The sequence below is a fragment of the Otolemur garnettii genome, unplaced genomic scaffold, assembly GCF_000181295.1.
Source record: "Otolemur garnettii isolate 467f Iridium unplaced genomic scaffold, OtoGar3 scaffold00158, whole genome shotgun sequence".
NCBI classification, from domain to species: domain Eukaryota; kingdom Metazoa; phylum Chordata; class Mammalia; order Primates; family Galagidae; genus Otolemur; species Otolemur garnettii.
Genome location: NW_003852553.1, coordinates 2,822,048 through 2,837,138, shown reverse-complemented (window position 1 = coordinate 2,837,138; position 15,091 = coordinate 2,822,048). Strand labels below are relative to the sequence as shown.

General features: G+C 42.7%; 1 pseudogene; it reads left to right on the top strand.

Annotated features, from left to right (window-relative positions):
* Positions 1–14,119: 14,119 nt before the first annotated feature.
* On the top strand, positions 14,120–14,514 carry LOC100956647 (annotated as a pseudogene).
* Positions 14,515–15,091: the final 577 nt, after the last annotated feature.

Here is a 15,091-nt window from a genome sequence, read left to right as displayed (position 1 = left end):
CTTATTTAGGGACAATGAAAATGTTTTGGATCTAGATAGAGGTGATGGTTGTACAACATCATGGATGATTAAATCCCATTGAATTATTCACTTTAAAATAGTTAATTTTATATTATGTGAATTTTGCCTCAATTTTTTAAAACAGTGGATGAGGAGGAGATTGAAAGGGAATTAGGAAAAAGGAAAATTGTTTCACGTGTTACAGTGATGGGACTATTGGTGAATTCATTTTGACTTCTGAAAAACTTGTTCAAACACAGTTTGAGCAATGTGTTTTTTATGTGTTTAAGAAAAACCTATCAAATAGAAACTCTATCATAAAAAACTGAGTGGAGTGATAATCAACTAGTACAGCAAAACCTTTTACCTTTTCTTAAGACTAGTGGGGCAAGAATTTACCAAGAGACAAATTGTAAGGAAAGAGAAAGTGAGGGTATTGCTTGTCATTTTTTAATACATATGTGTGATATGTTAATATAGTAATAATAAAAGATATATATTAATAATAAAGAATATAAGAGATGATCGCAATATGTCCTCACCAATCAATCAAATATATATATTTAGTATCCACAGTGTTCTCAGCATGATCTTGGGCCCCGAAAAGAGGTTGGAGATGGCCCTTGTCCTTGTGGAGTGATACCAGAGGGCTGAATTGTGTGATGCTGACTATGAGCCCATAAAGTTAGAGAAGAGAAGTCACAAAGAGAATGGGGACACATCATCTGGACTTAGAGGAATGAGCAGGGTTTGGATAGGCAGAAGGGAGAGAAGGGTTCTTCTAAGTATAAGGGGACTGGTATGGGGGGCAGGAACGCTGGTGCCTTTGATCTGGGGAACAGAAAGGAGGGCCAGGAGGTGTGTGGTGAGTGAGTCAAACGCAGCTTCCTGTGAGAGAGAGAAACAGTGCTGGGCTCAGCTTCTGAAGTGAGAACAAGAGCCCTGTTTTCAGAAATTTACTCTGCCAAAATGACAGTAGGCCCGGGATCCTTTGCTTTTTTAGCCAGAGGACCAAGACAGGCCATAATATAGCCAGAGCCCCCAGCCCTGACATGATTACAGTAGCAGCAGGGAGCAATTTTGGAAATGCTGTTCTTTCATTGACGGTTTATAGAGTTCCTCATCCCCAAAGGGAACACTTTTGGAGAATAATAGTATGACTGGTTAAAGATGGAGGACTGAACACATGCATCCATTCCTTTACTTCATTCCAAAGCTTCATTAAAGTAATAGTAAAGGGATTTTTTTTTAAGGCATTCACTGGCAAGTGCAAAGAGAGCAGGAAAGGAAAAAATAGCCCAGAGCTTTGGAAGCTGGAAAACAGAAGGTTACATGATGACTAACTTAGATCAGGGCTGAGGAAGTTGAATCTGAAGCTGGCCTGGGGGCTAGCAAGAAATTACTCAAATTGCATGGCAAATCCCCCTCCCCTTCCAAAGACTGAGAAATGCAACAGGTGCTTCTGGAAGTGAAGGAGGATCCAGGACTGAAAAATGGCAGAGTTGATTGAAAGTCTATTTAAATAGCCATCAGATATCCAGATGCCATTGTCTGCTCTGGGCACCTGAGGGACTGTCCCTCCATCCTCATGCCCCCCTCCTCGAAAAGACTGGACTTTTATTATCTGGAAAGGGTCTTGGGATAGAGATATCAGGGGTAGTTGAGGGTAGGATGCCCAAATGAAAAGAGGGAGATTAGGTATAAATTCTCATATTGCATATTACGCCCCAGCCAAGCTCTCCTGCCCACCTAACTCCTAGAAACTTGACATTCAGGTAGGGTGACCAGACTCTAACATCTGTAAGGCAGGACAACATGGCCGCGGGGCAGAGCTGGGGCCGAGCGGGGGCGCAGGGCAGGGGACCGCGCAGGGCAGGGCCTGACAACAAGGCAAACTTTGATAAGCAGTTCTGGATAATCACTTCTCAGCAATTATTTATTACAGTTTAACATTATAAAATTAACAAAAATAATATAAAACTCATATTCTGGCGAAATAGCCATATGGCGGCCGAAAACCGTATATTCCCTTCTTGTTCTCCAGCCAGTTTGTGCATTATTTCCAAAAATCGGGACTTTTTTAAAACGCCGCGGAACGCGGGACAAATTGTTGAAAAGCGGGACTGTCCCGCCAAAATCGGGACGTCTGATCACCCTACATTCAGGCTCAGACCCTCGCAAATGGAGATTGAATACTGACATTAGAGATTTTACAGTGAAAACACTTGACCAGATCAGCTGTGGTTATCAAACTTGAGGCTGCATTAGAAGCCCCTAGAAGGTTTGTTAAAAAACACAAACTGGGCTCAGTGCCGGTAGTACAGTGGTTACGACGCCAGCTACATACACCGAGGCTGGTGGGTTCCAACCTGGTCCAGGCCGGCTAAACAATGACAAATGCAACAAAAAAAATAGCTGGGCCTTGTGTTAGGCGCCTGTAGTCCCAGCTACTTGGGAGATTGAGGCAAGAGAATCACTTAAGCCCAAGAGTTTGAGGTTGCTGTAAGCTGTGATGCCATGGCACTCTACCTAGGGTGACACAGTGAGACTCTGTCTCAAAACAAACAAACAAATACCACACAAACTGCTGGGCCCTTGGTTTCTAATCCAGGAAATCTGGAGTAGGACCAGAGAATGTGCGTTTCTTACTCATTCCCCATTGATGCTGATGTTTCCAATCCAGGGACCACACTTTGAAAAGCTCTGCCCTGGCTTGGCACCTGTGGCTCGGGTGGCTAAGGCGCCAGCCACATACGAACATACGCCAGCCACATTCGAACCCAGGTGGCGGGTTCGAATCCAGCCCGGCCTGCCAAAACAACAATGATGGCAGCAACCCAAAAATGGCCAGGGTTGTGGTGAGCACCTGTGGTACCAGCTACTTGGGAGGCTGAGGCAGGAGACTCGCTTGAGCCCAGGAGTTGGAGGTTGCTGTGAGCTGTTATGCCAAGGCACTCTACCCAGGGGGACAGCTTCAGGCTCTGTCTCCAAAAAAAAAGAAAAGCTCTGCCCTGCTGTGAAGTCTGCAGTTGGAAGCCTCATTCACACACACAGCTTCTCTTTAGCTTCCAAGTGCCCTGTTGTAAAGTGTGGACAGATAACTAGGAATCACCAGGCATCTAAGGAAAACCTCTAACATGAATGACCAAGACTCAAACAAAAAAAAATAAAGAGACCTAGAGAAAATAGAGATTGTGCTGGAAATACAGACTTTACATGTGCACACGCACAGACATACACACATACACACACACACCCCCCTAACCATAATGTCCCAGAAGAGGCATTATTTTAATAGCAATAAAAAGCAGCATTCAGGGAATAAAAAGGAACTCTCAGAGAATAAAAATTGAGCTATTAGAAATTGAAACATGACAGCAGAAATGAAAAATTAAGTAGTAGGATTAGAATATAAAGGTGGGAACATTTCCCAGAAAAATGGAAAAAAAGAAAAAGAGATAAGATATAGGAGACTTTTTAAAAGAAATGATTAGTCCAAATAAAAGTTTTAGGGAGAACACAAAAACAGAGGGAAAGAAAACATCAAAGAACTAATTCAGGAAAATTTCTTATACCTAAAGGACACAAGTTTATAGGTTGAAAAGACCATTGAGTACCTAATACAATGGATGAAAACAGACCCATATAGGTGTATGTCATCATGAGCTTTCAGGACACTGGGGACTAAGATCCCAAAAGCATATATATGTGTGTGTGTGTCCATAAAGTTCATGTGCAATTTTAAAATAGTGTATATATGTATATACACACACACATATTGTATACACAAGTTCAAGAATCTGAATGGCTTTGGACTTCTTAACAGCAACATTAGTTGGGGAGAAAATGGAAAAATGCCTTTAAAATTCTAAAAGAAAATGATTCAACTTAGAATTCTATATCCAGCCAAACTATCAGTTGAGTGTAGAAAAATGCTTCTCTGGCATGCAAGTCTCCCCTAAATTGCTTCCTGTGCATCCTTTCTCAGAAAGCTACTGGGAAAGATGAATTATTAAAATAGTAGGAAAAATCATGAAGGAGGAAAATATGGGTTCCAGAAAATTGGGGATGCCACCCGAGATAGAGTCGGAGGGAATCTCCACAAGGAGGAAGGGACATCCCAGAATGGCAACTGTGCTCCAATTGCAGGAAGCAACCAGCTCAGCTGGAGCTATTTAGAAGCCTCCTAGTAAGGTGTCTCCAAGAAGAGGAGTTGGTGTGTCACCAACGCAGTAAGATGAGCTCAGTTAAGCTGGGAGAGAATCTGGGCTACAGCGAACTTCTCAAACCCGGAAGCAGATAGAAAGTCAGTAACTATACACTGGCCTGAATTCAGATTTTCCATGCAAAGATGAAAAGGCCTGGCTCCCGCCTCTGCCTTCCTCCACCAGCAGCCACATCCCCATGCATATTCGGGAAGACAAAAATATCTAGGCCAATTTTACCATACTAAAAAAAGGAAAAAGAATCATCAAATTTCCATCTCCTCCATCATCATTTCAAATGGTGTCAGAGTCTCCCCAGTGTGAAATTCCATGTGTCCAAATCTGGACGCGGTCATGTATAGAAGGGAAACTGGTGATTGACAATGTTCATTGTTTTATTGAACAAGAAGTTTCTGGGGTATAATTAGATGTTACAGATTCCGTTTTCATTTTTTACAGGGAAGCATTTTGCCATCACACCCTAGTGTGGCATGATATATTTTCTGGCCAGGGATTTTTCACTCCTATTGTATCCTCTTCAGTGGTTCATTTGAAATTGAAATGACACCCAAATAGAGAGCAAGTGGTTCAACCATTTTCTCCCATATCTCAGGGCTGCAGTGCAGAGGAGTATTTGTCACCTTACACATTCCCCTTGGGTGGAATTTGCCACCTTTAGTGATTTGCTTTATACATGGCAATCCTATTCAACAACTTTCATGGCATAAAATGTAGGACTCATCAGGATAGGAAAAGATCTTAACAGGATAAAATAAATAACAAGTCCTACCTATGGTCCAACAAACAAACAAAACTGCACAAAATAATCCATCCCATCACTCTATGGTATAATCAAGAGTCCTCGGCTCGGCGCCTGTGGCTCAAGTGGCTAAGGCGCCAGCCACATACACCTAAGGTGGCGAGTTCGAATCCAGCCCGGGCCCGCCAAACAACAATAATGGCTGCAACCAAAAAAAAAAAATAGCCAGGCGTTGTGGCAAGCGCCTGTGGTCCCAGCTACTGGGGAGGCTGAGGCAGGAGACTCGCTTGAGCCCAGGAGTTGGAGGTTGCTGTGAGCTGTGAAGCCATGGCACTCTACCCAGGGGCTCAGCTTGAGGCTCTTTCTCAAAAAAAAAAAAAAAAAAAGAGTCCTCCAAAGGACACCAAAGCTTTTTGTCCCAGGCTTTGGCATCACCCTGCTTCCTGCCACTCACCATGCACCCAGCACCCCTGGTGAAAAGCTGCCCCAACACCCACTGTGAGCTCCTTCTGTAAGTCTGAAAGATCCTCTCCAACTTCCTAGCCATGCCCAACAAATCTCTTCTATCCAGACCAGGAGTCACTTTCTCACAGAGCCCATTCCCAGGCAATAGCCCCCCAGCCCTGTTCCCCCAAGGTACTCACTTACAGAAATACCCTTCCCCCAGTGTCCCAAAACTATTCACTGTTCATCTCCTCTTGGACTGTGGCCAAGGGAGGATGGAGAAGGTAGATTATTCCTCTCGGAACCCGTGTACCTAGCACAGAATCTGGCATGGAACAGTAGTTACTAAATACTTGTCAAATGAACGAATGACTAAAAGAAATGCATGAATGAATATGACCTAGGGGCTTTAGGAAATGCCACACGAATTTATTGTGTTTTGTGACTGCCAAAAAATGCTAATACCAAAGGCTTTGGCGATCCACAGAGGTTCATTGACAACTTTACGATTTTCATTTCTCTCTTATTTTTTAGGATTAAAAATTACACATAAAGTTGTAATGTAAATATTGAGATTAATTCCTTTTTTATTTGTAGATTAAAGTCAATGTGAATAGTCTCCCTTTATGTTTGCCATGCAGATTGCCAGTGATAAATGTCCTTATCTGGGCCATACAACAGTGAGTCGTGGTCACAGGTGGCACCTGTGTGACACCAAGAGAAAAGCTGGAAGCCCCCTCCCTTCTCCACCGTCAGCATAGTGTGATGCATTGCAGCTTACAGGTGCCTAGTGATGTGGATTTACTGATCATATGACCTAGTTTTAACTCCCAAATGAGCCATAGGGCTTTAAAAGATTCCTAAAAAGAAACCAGGTGTTAAAAATAATGCTAATAATACAAGCACACCCAAACAAGATGGAGGCAGAGTAGATGTTCTGTATGGTATAAGCTCTTTGTCAACCCCATGATGAGGTGAAAAACACCCGTAATTTAATCAGATGAAGTCAGCCCTCAAATTGAAAAAAATCAAGAGACAATTTGAGACATGAGCTTCCAATCACTGCCATTTTAATGACAAGTCTGGCCTTGAGTGAACATCATATATGGGACTATCTGGTAAATGACAGAAGCCTCCAGAACAGTCCTTAACCATAAATAAATACATTGGATTACAAAGGAAAGCAACGACATCGAAATCATTAGCAAAATATTAAAACTAATTTGTAATATAGAAATTTATGTGCTTCTTAATAAAATCATTAAATAACAAGATCCTGTAGCAGTCTAATAACCACAATCATTTCATGGTGCTGATGAGCATAAATAATGTTTCAAAACGTCTGCCACAATGGGAATGTGAGTCCCACTGGGGACAAAGTCACAGGTACTGTTAACTACAGTGGTTCGTTGCCTCCATTCAGAATTAAAGGAAATGCTGTATTTCAGTTAGAGGCTAAGAGAAAAGGAAGATGTCACTTTTCCTCCAAATCACAGACCCTGTGAATTCTTCCTTTGAACCTCAGGTTAAAAACAGCTGGTCTAGGCTTGGCACCCATAGCTCAAGCGGCTAAGGCGCCAGCCACATACACTGGAACTGGTGGGTTATGAATCTAGCCTGGGCCTGCCAAACAACTACAACCAAAAAAATACCTGGGCATTGTGGCAGGCGCCTGTAGTCCCAGCTACTTGGGAGGCTGAGGCAGGAGAATCGCATGAGCCCAGGAGTTGGAGGTTGCTGTGAGCTGTGATGCTACAGCACTCTACCCAGGGTGACAGCTTGATGCTCTGTTTAAAAAAAAAAAAAAAAACCCGGTCTAGAGCAAAGCGAGGGCTATTGGTCCTGTCCCTTATAACCTCACTACCTAGTGTTCTGTTAAAAATCACTTTTTAAAAACTCGTAGCCTGCCTCCAACTGAATCAGAAATCACACATAACGACATTTATTACAAGCAGGCACAAAAACAGTTATGCAGTCTGCTCTTGTAACTCAGTGAAGTTTCAAGTCTCTGCCCCTAGGCATGCCAACAAGTTCCTTCTGCGAAAGGTACACAGAACATAGATGTAACAATATTTAAGAGGCAAGATTCAACCAACCCTCCAGTTAGAACAGGCACAATGTCCTCTGTTGAGTGGCAGGCCACAGGAGTATACAAATCTGTGGCCTTGGGCACCACACCCCAGGGCATTTGGCCTGCCACATTCTTAGACTCCCTCTCCCTTAGACAATGGCAGAGGTGTTGGTACAGTGTTTCTAGTCAATCTCCATGTCTTGAGTATCACTCTTTTTATCATGAAAATTTATTTCTAACATTCTTTATGCCAATTGGTGAACCCTCTGTTAAATGTGAATTTAGATAGCTAAGGTGTTGTGGTAGTGATCATGGGAATGTGGGTTTCTGATTTGGGCTTTTCGGATGCCCTTTAAGCAGTCTTCATTAGGGTATTTCAAATTTTAACTCACCTCTTCTACAGTGTAGATTAAACAAAAATACACACATATGTCACACTATCTATACTGAAATACTTGGTTATTTGTTGTGTCCCTCCCAAATTCCTACGTTGAATCCCTCACCACCACCACCACCCCAGTGTGACTATATTTGGAGACAGGGCCTTTAGAGAGACATAATTAAGGTTAAATGAGTCATAAGGATGAGGCCCTAATACAATAGGACTGACACCAGAGAGATCTCTCTGTCCATGCACTCAGGAAAGACCATGTGAGGACATATTAAGAAGGCAGCTGGGGCAGCGTCTATGGCTCAAAAGGGTAGGGCGCCAATCCTATATGCTGGAGGTGGCAAATTTGAACCCAGCCCCAGCCAAAAATGTCCAAAAAAAAAAAAAGAAGAAGGCAACTGTCTAGAAAGCCAGGAGAGAGGCCTCAGCCAAAACCAAACATACCAAGACCTTGATCTTGGACCTTCAGCCTTTAAAACTATGAGAAAATAAGTGTTGCTTCAGCCACCCACGCTGTGGCATTTTGTTATGGCAGCTGGAACCTACTAATTCATACTTTAAAGTACAGACAACATAATAATTGACTCAAATAACAAAAATAGCCATATATTCTTCCCCTCCCCCCATATTAGCTATCTACTGCTGTATAACAGTATTGCCACAAACTTAGCAGCTTAAAACAATCCACATTTCTGTGGTTAAGGAATCTGGGTACAGCTTAGATGAGTCTTCTACTTAGAGTCTTATAAGACCATAGTCAAGATGTTGGCTGTGGCTGGGGTTTCATCTGAGGCTCAACTGGAGAAGGATCTGCTTCCAAGCTCACTGAAGTTGTTGGCAGATTTCAGATCCCTGTGGTTGTAGGACTGACGACTTAGTTTCTTACGGCCGTTGTATAGAGGCTATTCTTAGTTCCTTGAGGCCACATGTTATTTCCCAACATGGCTTCTTGCTTCCTCAAAGTCAGCAAAAGAGAGAGAGACTCCACTAAGACCACACTTTTATATAATGTATCCTCATAATCACATATATACAGTAATCTTCGCCATATTCTATTGGTTGGAAGCAAGTCACAGGTTGTATCCACACTCAAGGAGAGAGGACTATGCATGTGCATGAGTACCGGGAGGGTGATCACGTGGTTACTTTAAAGGCCTGTCCACCAAACTCTCTACCACCACCCCTTAAATCTGCGTTGGCCATGATACTTTCTTTGGCTAATAATGTACTAATAAATATGACTGAAGCATTGCATTAATCTGTATTCATCATTAATACATTATTGGCCAAAGGAACATTGCCATTCTTGGAAACCTACTGACATGTGAATATGCCAGAGCTAGCCTGCTGAAAGATGAGAGACACATGGCCTGGCCACCCCAGCTTCTAGTCAGCCAACCTCCAGATATGTAAGTGAGATCATCTGGGACCAATTACTCGCAGCCAACCTGCCAACTGTGCAGAGACACATGAAGGGGCTCAGGTGAGATCCACCAGCCTAGCCAGATCCAGAAGAACCTTTCAGCAGAATCATGAGCTAAATAAATGGTTGTTTTAAGCCACTGATTTTGGGAATTGTCTGTTACACAGGAATAGGGAACCGATACAATTTAAGCTAAGTGGAGTTGTATCTTTTACAGGCAACTAAACCATTCCAGATCACATGTGTATCTCAGAAACTACCATTGTGACCAAGGGAATGTAATGCTTTGGCCAAGCCAGGATGCATGGCTCACCCTAAGAATTAGAGCAGAAATAGACTGCAATCAAACCATGTAGACTGAGATGGAGGAAGGGTGGTTTCCTACAAGAAAATTAAGGGGACCGTGGCAGTTTCTAAGTATGGTCCAAATTCCTTAACACCTCTCCCATCAAGAGGTCAGGTCTATGTCTTCTGCTGTTATGAACTGAATTACATCCCCTAAAATTCATATGTTGAAGTCCTAACTCCCAGTGTGGTTGTATTTGGGAAAAGGGCCTTTAGGGAAATAATTAAGGTCAAACATTTAAGGTGAAAACAATAGAACTTTACATCTACAAAAGGTTCTCTGCAAGGTGTGGCTCCTAGCCATGTGCTGCTGCCACAATTTCCTTCCTGGCTAGAATGGCAGGGCTGGCTATGTGGATATGCGGCCCCACACTCAGAAAGGTCCTGTGTTTGTTTGTTTTTTGAGACAGAGTCTCACTTTAGCGCCCTGACTAGAGTGCCATGGCATTATAGCTCACAGCAACCTCAAGTTCTTTGGCTTAAGTGATCCTCTTGCCTCCGTTTTTCTATTTTTAGTGGAGATGAGGTTTCTCTCTTATTCAGGCTGGTCTCGAACTCCTGAGCTCAAGTGATCCACCTACCTCAGCCTCTTAGAGTGCTAGGATTACAGATCCCACCCAGGGCCTTTGTTTAATCCTCTGCTGTCACCATATTAACATTCTCTGTTGCTTGGTTTTTTGGGATTTTTGAAATAGGGTCTCACTCTGTTGCCCTAGATGATGCAGTGGCATCATCACCACTCACTGCAACCTCATACTCCTTGGCTCAAGCAATCCTCCTGCCTCAGCCTCCCGAGTAGCTGGGTGGGACTATAGGGAAGTGCCACCACACCTGTCTAATTTTTTTTTCCTATTTTTTGTAGAGAAAGGATCACTCTTGCTCAGGCTGATCTTGAATTCCTGAGCTCAAGTAGTCCTCCCACCTCAGTTTCCCAGAATACCAGGATTATAGGTATGAGCCACTACACCCAGACACATATTGACTTTTTTTTTTGAGACAGAGTCTCACTTTATTGCCCTCAGTAGAGTGCTGTGGCATCATAGCTCACAGCAACCTCAAACTCCTGGGCTCAAGCAAATTCTCTTACCTCAGCCTCCAGAGTAGCTGGGACTACAGGTGCCTGCCACAATACCTGGCTATTTTTAGAGACAGGATCTCACTCTTGCTCAGGCTGGTCTCCAACCTGTGAGCTCAAGGCAATCCACCCGTCTCAGTCTCCCAGAGTGCTAGGATACAGGCATGAGCCACTGTGCCTGGCTTAAAATATTGACATTTTTAATAATCTTTTGAACAAGAATCTCTGCCTTTTCACTTTGTACCAGTTTCCATAGTTATGTAATAAGTCCTGGCTAGAGGTTGAGCAGCCATGTTGAATGGTCAAACCACAAGATGATCTTAAAAATGGAGGACATGCCCCATAGATAGATAAGGTAGAAGGATATAGGAAAGGTCTGGATCTGAAAGCATTTCCCAGAAGCAGTACCATATCAGTCTTGGAGTACCGTGTTTCCCTGAAAATAAGACACTGTCTTATATTTATTTTTTCTCAAGCAGACACACTAGGGCTTATTTTCAGGGGATGTCTTTCTCTCCGCGTTGAAATGCATAGCCACACCCATCACTAGGTCTTATTATTGGGGTAGGGCTTATATTTAACAAATGCATAGAAATTCTGGTAGGGCTTATTTTGGGGGTAGGTCTTATTTTGGGGGAAACTCAATATCTTCCTCAAAACTTTTATGTGCCTAGATTTCCTATCTTGTTTAAACCACTGTTATTTAGGGTTTTTGATCATACACAGTTGAAGCTAATCACTACTGATACAATGTAGAAATATGAGCTCTGAGTCTCCCAGTATCCATTCTAGAAACATAGCTATTGAAACAAAGACTTCAATTCCCTGCCTCCCTGGCAACTTTGTGACAAGTGGAGTCTTTCTCTCCTTTGCTGACTTTGAGTAAGCAAACAGTCATGTGGCCTCAAGGAACTAAGTGTAGCTTTCAGCCAACACCCTTGTGAGATTCGAGTGTTGATTTCTAACTTTCAGCCACTAAGATATAAGCAGAAATTTTAGGTGTGATTTCCAGAAAATGTCCTTAAATGGAGATTGTGTGCATCCTTTTTTTATCCCTTCCTCTTTCTGGTTGGAATACAAACATAATGGCTGAGATTCTGCAGCCATATTGGGCCATGAGACACAACCTATGCTGAGAATGTCAGAGCCACAAGACTGAAGGAGATTGACTCTGACAACTTTATGAAGTTCCCTCACCAGCATTGGACTGCCTTCTCTAGATGGAGTGCCATTCTGTCGCCTTCAGTAGAGTGCAGTAGCATCATAACTCACAGCAACCTCAAAACTCCTGGGCTCAAGTGATCCTCGTGTCTCAGCCTCCTGAGTAGCTGGGACTACAGGTACCCACCACAATGCCCAGCTACTTCTTCTATTTTTAGCAGAGATAGAGTCTTGCTCTTGCTCAGGCTGGTTTCTAACTCCTGAGCTTAGAAAATCCACCCACCTTGGTCTCCCAGAGTGACAGGATTACAGGTGTGAACCACTGCTCCCAGATCTGGACTTCTTTTATGTGTAAGATGAATATACTTCTCTCTTTCCTAAGCCACAATTATTTGGGGTTTCCAGTCCCTTATATCCAAACCTTAATCCTAATTGATGAAAACACAAACTTAGGACATTGGTCTCACAAGGCTACAACTTAAAATTATGAATTAATTCTCAAATATCTTCAGGTTTTTTATTTAAATGGTATCTTTTTTATGTGTGTGTTTGTTTTTGGCACAGTGGTAATTGAAAGCAAAAATGAATGGAAACAGAAAATAAAACTGGAGCAGCACAAGCAGTGTGACTAGAGAGCAAAAGTAACCTGCACAAGTCTCAGGGTAACAAAGAGAAATTTTATTTAGGAAGAACAAAGAGAAAGTTTAGAGCACTTCCAAAGAGAACTGGAAGTGGGTACCTCTCATGAAAGAGGTTGAGAGAGAGAGACCTAGATGATATCTTAAAATCTTATGTAATACTTAATTTTTTTTAAAGCAGGCCTAAATATTATGGTAATGGGAAGTTATTGAAGGGGAATAGATGACCCTTTTGCCACATCCTTCTGTCTGACTGGAGGCTGTAAGACATGTTCCTTCCAGGCCTGCCATTAACTTCTATGAGCACTGGCATAGAAGCTCTGTGACTGAGCTCTGAGAAAACTCCCCCCCCCCATATTAGTTATCTAATAATACATTACAAATCACCCCAAAATGCAGTGGCATAAACCAAGAAAACTCTATTGTATCTCTTGATTTCTGTGGGTCAGGAATTCAAAGGATACAGGATAAAGTACAGGGGGGACAGATTGTCTCTGCTCACCATAGCTGGAATTTCAGCTGGAAGAGTTGAAGTTGAGAGGCTGGAAGGTAAACTTCTGTGGTTGCTCACATGGCTGGCAAATTGATTCTTTGTTTTTTTTTTTTTCTTAGACAGGGTCTTCCTCTAAAAATGTGTTAGGTGTTCTATAAATATCATCTCTTTTTAAAAATCATCTCTTTTAATCTTTTTTTTTTTTTGAGACGGAGCCTCAAGCTATCCCCCTGGGTAGAGTGCTATGGCCTCACAGCTCACAGCAACCTCCAACTCCTGGGCTTAAGCGAGTCTCCTGCCTCAGCCTCCCAAGTAGCTGGGACTACAGGTGCCCGCCACAGCGCCAGCCATTTTTTTTTTTTTTTGGTTTCAGCCGTCATTGTTGTTTGGCAGGCCCAGGCTGGGGATTTGATCCCGCCACCTTAGGTGTATGTGGCTGGCGCCTTAGCTGATTGAGCCACAGGTGCCGAGCCATCTCTTTTAATCTTGTCAACATCTTATCTTAGAACAAAAGTATGATTAGCTCCATTTTATGGATGAAGAAAGTGAGATTGGAAAGGCTAAGCCACTGCATAGCTAGTTAGTAAGTAAACTGGAATTTAAATACAGGGCCCCCGAGGCCACACTGCCTCCCTGTCTATATCGGTCAGGGTTTTCTAGAGAACCAACAGAAGATGTATACATACATGCACGCACGCACACAGAGAATTTATTATAAGGAATTAGTTCATCCAATTATAGACACTGACAAGTCCCAAGATCTATAGTCAGCAAGCTAAAGACCCAGGAGAGCCAATGATGAAGTTCTAGTTGGAGTCCAAAAGACTGAGAACCAGGAGAGCAGATGGTGTAAATTCTGGCCTGGTGGGTGGGAGGATAGGGCAGAAGACCAATGTCCAGGCTTAAGCGGGCAAACTGTTTCCTCTTAATTAGCCTTTTTGTTCTATTCAGGTCCTCGATAGACTAGATGGGTCCACCAACATTGGGAAGTGCCATTTGCTTTCCCCAGTCTACCAATTCAAATGTTAATCTCATCCAAACTCACCCTCACACCTTCAACTCTCTCTTCCTCATCCTGCCTGCACAGGTGACAGACATTTCCTATTCAGCATCATGGCTATCCTCAGACCTCTTCTGAGGCCCAAGACTGTCAAAAGGAAGACCAAAAAGTTTTTCTGGCACCAGTCAGACCAATATGTCAAAATTAAGCATAACTGGTGAGAGGTACTGACAACAGAGTTCAGAGAAAATTCAAGGGCCAGATCTTGATGCCCAACATTGGTTATGGGAACAAGGAAACAAAGCACAGGCTGCTCAGTAGATTCCAGAAGTTCCTGGTCCACAACATCAAGGAGCTGGAAGTGCTGCTGATGTGCAACAAATCTTACTGTGCAGAGATTGCTCACAATTTTTCCACCAAGAACCACAAAGTCATTGTGGAAAGAGCAGCCCAGCTGGCTGTCAGAGTCACCAATCATAATGTCAGACTGCACAGTGAAGAAAATTAATGGACATATTTGTGTTAAATTAAACCATAAAAACTGCAAAAAACCAAAACAGAACAAAAACACAGAACCACCTAAAATAATATTTGACCAAACATCTGGGCACCCCATGGCCTAACCAAGTTGACACATACAATTAACCATTACACTATCTTCCATGTGCTCAATTGGTTTTATCCTTGGACAATTTAACTTATAGTACTAGTTTTATTCTCATTTGTCCTCAGCTTTATGCTTTAAGGAGTCAGCCTCACCCACACATAATTTATGTATTTTCATAATATCATCTCTTAAATTTCATGGGGGGAAATAGGTAAAAGAAAAGACAAAAGGAATGTTAAGATGTCCTAGTTTGCAATACATTTTGTTAATAGATTTTGGGAGAAAAAACAATTAAAAATACTTCAAAAATGTTTAGTAGTCTACAACAATGGTTCTTCTTTTTTTTTTTTTGAGACAGAGCCTCAAGCGGTCCCCCTGGGTAGAGTGCTCTGGCATCACACTCACAGCAACCTCCAACTCCTGGGCTCAAGCGAGTCTCCTGCCTCAGCCTCCCAAGTAGCTGGGACTACAGGCGCCC